Source organism: Phascolarctos cinereus, unplaced genomic scaffold, assembly GCF_003287225.1.
Source record: "Phascolarctos cinereus isolate Bilbo 61053 unplaced genomic scaffold, phaCin_HiC Scaffold_9;HRSCAF=440, whole genome shotgun sequence".
Lineage (NCBI taxonomy): Eukaryota > Metazoa > Chordata > Mammalia > Diprotodontia > Phascolarctidae > Phascolarctos > Phascolarctos cinereus.
Genome location: NW_027556402.1, coordinates 86,838,577 through 86,847,574, shown reverse-complemented (window position 1 = coordinate 86,847,574; position 8,998 = coordinate 86,838,577). Strand labels below are relative to the sequence as shown.

The window sequence follows — 8,998 nt, the reverse complement described above, 5'->3', positions numbered from 1 at the left end:
AACAGGGAATCCAAGAAAAGTCACAATAAGTTATTTTTCTAGCACAGAGAAGCATAAGTAGATGGCACTAGGCACTGGTTGCAGCAGTTATGAGAAGTTCAAACCCCAAGAATGATAAGGTATTGAAAACCTGGCCAGAAAGAGATCAAAGTGGACCCCTGACTAGCACCAATTATGGGATCAGGTTACATTTGGATTTGGTACTGTTGTACTGAGAAATCAGCGAGTGAGACTCAGATGTGATTTAAGATGTGGACTTTATTAGCACGCAGCTACAAGGGGTACGCGCATCCAAAGCAAGCAGCCCCCATAAGGGGTTGAGCTAGAGTTTATATAGAAAAGAGCATGGGAAAGAAATGCGAGGAACACTGATGAGGTAATCCAAAGATGCAGGTGTCTTTGGGGGCTATGGATGGGAAAATACATGGAGTATACCGGACAGGGAGGGGGAAGGATTTTTGAAGTCTGGCAAGAGGAAGAGTTCTTGGGCTGGTCAAGGACACCCCTCTCCCTCTGTCTTAATGAGAGAATGCTCTGCAACAAGGGAAATCTTTCTCACAACACAGGAACTTACTGAGGAATTGGGAGGCTTTCAGAGACATGATCTGAGGGCTGGAGCCTGAGCAGCCCAGCTCAGTGTAGCTGTACCAGGGAGAGAGAGAAGGGTCATGCTTAGGCCCATGCATGAATAACTGCTAGGCACAGTGTCCTTGGGCTGGGGAATGGTTGTTAGAGATAGTGTTTATGAGACTAGGGAGAAATTGGGGCACAAGTACAAGCACAAGCACCCAAGCACCCCATTGTTACGGATCAGAGATCACACAAACCAGACCAGGTGTCCTGGTCTCTGGTATAAACATAATTGTCTAAAGCAATTATATTGCAAGCTTTCTTATCTATTTGCACTGGAGCTTTGGGCTGTGCTTAAGCTATGCAAGAGTACATGTCACTATTGTTTAGATTTAGGAGGAAAGAGGTCTGGGGCAAGATTAAGCAGCAACTCCTGCTTTCCATGGCCTAAAGGGCCCTACTACCTAAATGGTAAAATGATGTTCTGCATCACAGAATTATCCAATTCTGGGTCAGAGTTCCAAGGAAGAGAGAAGAGGAAAGTGACCAGACCTGTCTTTATATCATACCACTTTAGAAGCACTGAAAACTTACGGACTCCCAAGCAAATTATGAAAGCAGCAAAAGGACATGAAAGAGAGAATCTTAGATGATTCATCCCCTCCAGAGATGAGGACAGCCTAACTCTAACATAAAATCTAAAAGCAAAAAGTAGGCTGGAAAAAAAATAAGCATATAACAGAAAAGAAATGGGCCACAAAAAAAACTATTATAGTGACAGGGAAGTTGAAGACATAGATTCAGAAGACAATGACTTGCAAACACATACAGTCAAAACCTCAAAGAAAAATGCAGATTGGATACAAGCCCAAAACTAATCTTTAGAGCAAGTAAAGAAAGAGCAGGAAAAAAAATTCTTTTAAAAATACAATAAAAGCAGTGGAGGAAAAACTGAAAAAAAAAGAAATGAGAGAAATACAAGTAACTTAAGAAAAGAAAATAAACAGCTTGTCAAAAGAGACTTGGAAGGTACTAAAGAAAATAACACCTTAAAAATCAGAACTGACCAAATGGGGGAAAAAAGGTACAAAACTGCATTAAAGAAAATAAATTTAAAAATAAGAGTTGGATAAGTGCTTGTGAATAACTCCATGAGACATCAAGAAATCATAAAACAATTTTTTTTAATGAAAAAAATAGAAAATGTGAACTGTTTCACAAAAAAAAAGTGACCTGGAAAGTAGATCAAGAAAAGATAGTTTAAGAATTATTGAATTCCTGAATTACTCAAAAAACCCTGAAACATCATATTTCAAGAAACTATAAAGGAAAACTGCCTAGATATATTAGAACAGAAGGACCAATTAGAAATTGAAAGATGTTACTAGTCATCTCCTGAAATTAATTACAAATGCAAGTCTACTCAGTGCATCATTAGCCCTTCTTCCTCCACAGCAGTCAGCTATGACCCCTGACTCCCTAGCACCCATGTTGAAGGGATCCAAAGTTGGCACCACTTATTCCTGTGTGGGAGTCTTCCCACATGGGAAAGTGGAAGTCATTACTAAAGACCAAGGAAACAGAACCTCACCAAGTTATATCACCTTCACCAACACAGAATGCTTAATCAGTGATGCCGCAAAGAATTAAGATGCACACAGTTTTGATGCAATGTCTGATTGGTCTCAGATTTGATGATGCAATTGTATATTAAGACATGAAACACTGGCCTCCCATAGTGGTGAATGATACACGCAGACCTAAGGTCCAAGTGGAGTACAAAAGGGAGACCAAACATTTCTATCCATAAGAAGTATCTTCTAGGGGGCAGAGCCAAGATAGTGGAGTGAAAGCAGTGACTTGCTCGAGCTCTCCCCCAAACCCCTCCAAATACTCATAAAAAATGGCTGTAAACAAATTCTGAAGCAGCAGAACCCACAAAAAGACAGAGTGAAAAAAATTTGCACCCCAAGACAACCTCGGTGATTGATCAGAAAGGTGTATCATGCTGGGCTATGAGCGCAGTGCAGCGTGGGCACTCAGGCCACAGCAAACCTGGAGCAGGCCTCAGAGGACTGAATCAGGGGCAGCTGTGGAGATTTCTAGACTTCTCAATCCACGAATGCCAAAGACAACTTAGAAGGTCAGTGGGGAAAGTCTGTTTCTGTTGGTGGTCAGAGAGGAAGTCGGGGTTTCAGCTCCATTCCCCAAAAGCGTGGCCCTGGGGGAGGGCAGCTGCTTCCTGAGCTTCTGGCCCACAGACTGAGGGGGAATCCAGTGGCTGATCAGAGAGGGACTGCAGGGATCTCTTTTCCAGTACTGAGGCAGCAATCTCTTGCTTTGCCCGTGTGTGGATCTGGGTCACAGTTCTGGGCGGCGGTGCTGGGGTGAGGAGGAGTGCTGGCATGGCGGAGCTTGGAGTGGCTATGGAGAGGAAAACCCTCCTCACAGTTATGGGACAGAAAGGAATACTTGTGGTCAGAGGCCAGGAAAGGAATAAACACCTCGCCCCTTATCATACCACCTTGGAAGAACTGAAAATTTACAGGTCCCTACAAGTATCTCTGAAAACAGCTACACAAACCCCTGAAGCTTGGGACAGTACACTCTCCACATTGGAAGCAGACTCTTACCTTAACAAAGAGTTTAAAACTCAAGTAATTGGCTGGGATCATGAGCAAGCAGCACAAAAAGAGTCAGACTATATTATCTTACTTTGGTGAAAAAGAAGATCAAAATATACAACCAGAAGAAGACAACAAATCAAAGCTCCTACATCCAAAGCCTCCAAGAAAAATATGAATCAGTCCCAGGCCTTGGAAGAGCTCAAAAGGGATTTTGAGAAGCAAGTAAGGGAAGTAGAGGAAAAACTGGGAAGAGAAATGAGAGTGATGCAAGAAAATCATGAAAAACAAGTCAACAGCTTGCTAAAGGAGACCCCAAAAAATACTGAAGAAAATAACACCTTAAAAAACAGCCTAACCCAAATGGCAAAAGAGGTCCAAAAAGCCAATGAGGAGAAAAATGCCCTAAAAAGAAAAATTGGCCAAATGGAAAAGGAAGTCCAAAAGATTACTGAAGAAAATACTTCCTTAAAAATTAGAATAGAGCAATTGGAAGCTAGTGACTTTATGAGAAATCAAGACACTGTAAAACAAATCCAAAAGAATGAAAAATTAGAAAACAATGTGAAATATCTCATTGGAAAAACAACTGACCTGGAAAATAGATCCAGGAGAGAGAATTTAAAAATTATTGGACTATCTGAAAGCCATGATCAAAAAAAGAGCCTAGACATCATCTTTCAAGAAATTATCAAGGAAAACTGCCCTGATATATTAGAACCAGAGGGCAAAATAGAAATTGAAAGAATCCACAGATCTCCTCCTGAAAGAGATCCCCAAAGGAAAACTCCTAGGAATATTGTAGCCAAATTCCAGAGTTCCCAGGTCAAGGAGAAAATATTACAAGCTGCCAGAAGGAAACAATTCAAGTACTGTGGAAACACAATCAGGATAACACAAGATTTAGCAGCTTCTACATTAAAGGACCGCAGGGCATGGAATATAATATTCTGGAGGGCAAAGGAGATAGGATTACAACCAAGAATCACCTACCCAGCAAAACTGAGTATAATCCTTCAGGGGAAAAAATGGTCATTCAGTGAAATAGAGGACTTTCAAGCATTCCTGATGAAAAGACCAGAGCTAAAAGAAAATTTGACTTTCAAATACAGGACTCCAGTGGAACATGAAGAGGTAAACAGGAAAGAGAAATCATAAGAGACTTATTATTAAGTTTACATTCCTGCATGGAAAGATGATATTTGTAACTCATGAGAACTTTGTCAGTATTAGGGTAGTTGAAGGAAAAAAATTGTATGTATGTATATATAGATAGATAGATAGAGGGCACAGGGTGAGTTGAAGATTAAGGGGTCATATCTGGAGAATAAAATTAAGGGATGAGAGAGGATGATACTCGGAGAAGAAAGGGAGAGGTAGAATGGGGTAAATTATCTCACAAAAAAACAAAAGAAAAGTCTCTCACAGTGGAGGGGAAACAGGGGAAGGTGAGAGGGAATGAGGAATCTTATTCTCATAGGATTTGGCTTAAGGAGGGAATAACATACACATTCAATTGGGTATGGAAATCTGTCTTACCCTACAGGAAAATAGGGGGAGAAGGGGACAAGAGAGCAGGGGGGTGATAGAGAGGAGGGCAGATTGGGAAAGAGGGTAATCAGAAGTAAATACTTCTGAGGAGGGACAGGGTCAAAAGAAAGAATAGAATAGATGGGAGGGCAGGATAGGATAAAGGGAAATAGAGTTAGTTTTTCACAACATGTCTACTATGGAAGTGTTTTGCATAACTGCACATATATATTGAGTTGCTTGCCTTTTCAATGAGGGTGGGTGGGGAGGGAGGACGGGAGAAAATTTGGAACTCAAAGTTTTAAAAACACATGTTTTGAAAAAAATATTTTCACATGCAACTGGGAAATAAGAAATACAGGAAATGGGGGTACAGAAGTCTATCCTGCTCCACAGGAAAATAGAAAGGGAAGGGGATAAGAGAATGGAGTGCAGAGAGATAGAAGAGAAGGCAGACCAGGGGAAGGGGTATTTAGAATGCATGCCATCTTGGGGTGGGGGAAAGGGTGAGAAATTTGGAACTCAAAAACTTGTGGAAATGAATATTGAAAACTAAAAATAAATAAATTTATATTAGAAAGTAAAAAAAAAAAGAAGTATCTTCTATGCTGTTTACCATGATGAAAGAAATTTCTGAAGCTTACCTTGGGAAGACTGTCACCAATGCTGTGGTTGTAGTACCAGCCTATTTCAATGATTCCCAACATCAGGCCACCAAAGTTACTGGAACCATTGCTGATCTCAATGTGCTCCAAATCATCAATTAACCAACTGCTTCTGCTATTTCTTATGGCTTGAACAAAAAGGTTGGTTCTAAAAGAAATGTGATGATCTCTGACCTTGGAGGTGCTACTTTTAATGTCTACATTCTTACCATTGAGGATGGCACGTTTCAGGTCAAGTCCACAACTAGGGACACCCACTTGGGTAGGGAGGGCTTTGACAACTGCATAGTTAGCCATTTTATTGCTGAGTTGAAACAAAAGCAAAAGAAGGACATCAGTGGGAACAAGTGGGCTGTGTGCTATCTACACCTCACTTACGAATGTGCAAATCATACCCTCTCTTCCAGTACCCAGGCCAGTATTGAGATTGCTTCCTTCTATGAAGGTATCAACTTCTATACATCAATCACCAAGCCTGTTTCAAAGAGCTGGATGCTGATCTCTTCTGTGGCACACTGGACACTGCAAAAAAAGACCTTAAGAGATGCCAAGCTAAATAAATCACAGATTCATGACATCGTCCTGGTGGGTGGTTCGTCTCACATCCCCAAAATCCAGAAGCTTCTGCAAGACTTCTAAATGGCAAGGAGCTCAACAAGAGTATCAATCCTGATGAGGTTCCTGACTATGGTATAGCTGTCCAGGCTGCCATTTTTTTTTCTGGAGATAAATCTGAGAATGTGCAGGACTTGCTGTTATTGGATATTACTCTTCTTTCCCTTGGATTTGAAACTGCTGACAGAGCTATGACAGTTCTGATCAAACATAATACCAACATCCCCACCAGGCAGACACAGAAAATACCACCTATTCAGACAACCAGCCTGGTGTACTTATTCAGGTTTATGAAGGTGAGAAAGCAATGACAAAGGATAGCAACCTGCTTGGAAAGTTTGAGCTCACAGAAATCCCCCCCCACATTGATGGGTGTTCCTCAGATTGAAGTAATATTTGACATTGATGCAAATGGCATCATCCATATTTCTGCTGTGGATAATAGCACAGGCAGTGAGAACAAAATCACCATCATCAATGAAAATGGTCGTCTCAGCAAAGAAGGCATTGAACATATGGTCCACAAGACTGAGAAACACAAGGCTGAGCATGGGAAGCAGAGAGACAACGTGTCTTCCAAGAATTCTCTTGAATCTCATGCTTTCAACAAGAAGGCTACCATTGAGGATGAAAAACTACAAGGCAAAATTAGTGATGAAGAGAAACAGAAGATCATTGACAAATATAATGAAATAATCAACTGGCTAGATAAGAACCAGAATGCTGAAAAAGAAGAATTTTAGCATCAGCAGAAGGAATTGGAGAAGATCTGGAACCACATCATTACTAAGCTGTACCAGAGTTCAGTGGGCATGCCAGGAGGCAGTGAGTGGAGCAGCCCCTTCTGGAGGTGCTTCTTCTGGACTTGCTCTTGAAGAGGCTGACTAAATACACCAGAATAAAGAGCATTCCAAACAGCTTTCCTAAAATTGAAGGAGTCAGATTTGTACTGAAGACAGTAGCAGTTTAAAAGTAACATTTAAGCTACTGTATAAATCTGGGCATTCTGAATAACTGACTGTATGCAGAGCAAGATAAATGAACAACATTGCACTTTATCAATACTGTAAAGAAGTGGAAATACAATTCTTGTCTTGGAGAATAAAATCTATTCAAAATTCACACACACACACACACACACACAAATCACAAAATATAAACTCCCCATAATATTATATCCAAAGAAAGATTTCAAATACCATGAAGCCACAGTCAAAATCACTGTAGCATTTCAAATTTAACAAAAAAAAAGTAAATTGAAGCAATTCTCCAAGCAAGATATCATTTATTAACAGGAGCATGCACCCTGATCATAAAGGATGGATTGAATGATTCTGTCTTTGATCAAAAGACCCTGAAGTGAATATGAAACTCATTTTTATAAGCATAGAACAAATGAGAGAATGAAAATCATGTAATTGACCAGCATTATAGAGGTGAGAGATTGTGATTAGTTACATCAATAAAAGTGAGCATGACCCGTACGTGAGATGAAAATCATCTCTGTCTAAGAAATGCTTTTATGAATGTTATGGGTCCTAGATGCTTCCTTAGGTTACACTTGATGGCAGATTTACCGGCAGCTGGGAAATTAGATAAGGCTGCCATAATTGTTAAAGATGGGACAAGTCAATCACTACTAGCTTCTCAAACATACCAGAAAATACCGTAAGTATTAAGAACAGAGTCATTTATTTAACTAGCAGAAAATATAGGAAAGCTTGACCTTGGTATCTAACTGATTGAGAGATTGAACTTTATAAAGCACGCATTAGTTTCTTCTCTCAGAGACAGAGAAGAAGCCTAGGCTTGTTAGATGGAATCTAAAATATGGTTATAGAATAAAATTACTTGCAGCATAAATAAAAATAGAATATTGGATTAAGATTTAATTATCTCAATCACATAATACTTAGCAGATACCACTATAAAGAGTGGAGGGCTTGAAATACATTATTCTGGAAGGATAAGGAGCTAGAATGCCTCCTATCCTGTACTGCTCTCTCTTCCCCAGAGTAAGAAGGGCCTTTCCTGTTAATCACCAAAGCTTTCTTGGCTAAAAGGCTGCTGCACCCTGTCTTTCTGCTAGTGCAGCCATTCTAGCGTTTCTCTTGGGGTGGTATTTTCTGGGCTTTCACAGGTTAATAAGGGAGGGTGAGAGCAACTTATTTCTTACTCTACCATCTTGGCTCCCAGGAAGTGGAATTTCCCTATTTATGGAATTTCAATCACAAACTCATCTTTTCATCCTGAAATTGTGTTTTCAAAATTAAGATTTTAGTACACACAAGTTTATTCCTTTTAGACTCAAATACATTATTCAAATGTCAACCATTGAAACATCTGGTGCATCTCATAATAAAATCAATGTTTTTAAAGTGCTTTAAGGTTTGCAAAATATTTAAGACACCTAATCTCATTTGATTTTCTCATCAAATCTATGAAGTTATTGTGGCTATTATTATCATCCACCTCTTGGATATAAGGAAACTGACCCACATAGAGGCTAATTTACTTGAACAATACAACAGAGCTAGGAAAGGCCCAATGTGGCATTTAAGTCCAAGAATCTATCTGCCACCAACTCCAGCATGCTATGGATATACTAATTCTCAAAGGTGCTAGGTAGAAGGAAGGAACAGAAAAAATATGTGAGAGGCTCCCCGGACCTGTGTTCATTTTTTCATTGCCCAGGACTCTCTCTTATGCCATCATTTTATCACCTGTTCAATGGTCTTATGTTTTCCTTTCCCCAAAGTACAATAAAGATTATTGCACATGAAACTTCAAATCTACTATACACAACTTGCTACTTCTTTCAAATATACTGCAAAATTATCAATTAAATTTGTATTTTTTCCTTCCTTTCTCCTGGGCAAGAGATGGATATATGTATGTGTAGGTATGTGTATGTGTGTACGTGTATATACATATGTGTAAGTATATATGTATGTACATATACATATATGTGCCAATATATATAAACATATGTAA

At 39.6% G+C, this 8,998-nt stretch overlaps 1 pseudogene; it reads left to right on the top strand.

The window, feature by feature from the left end:
- The first annotated feature begins 2,082 nt into the window (after nucleotides 1–2,082).
- On the top strand, nucleotides 2,083–6,892 carry LOC110200943 (heat shock cognate 71 kDa protein-like; annotated as a pseudogene).
- Nucleotides 6,893–8,998: the final 2,106 nt, after the last annotated feature.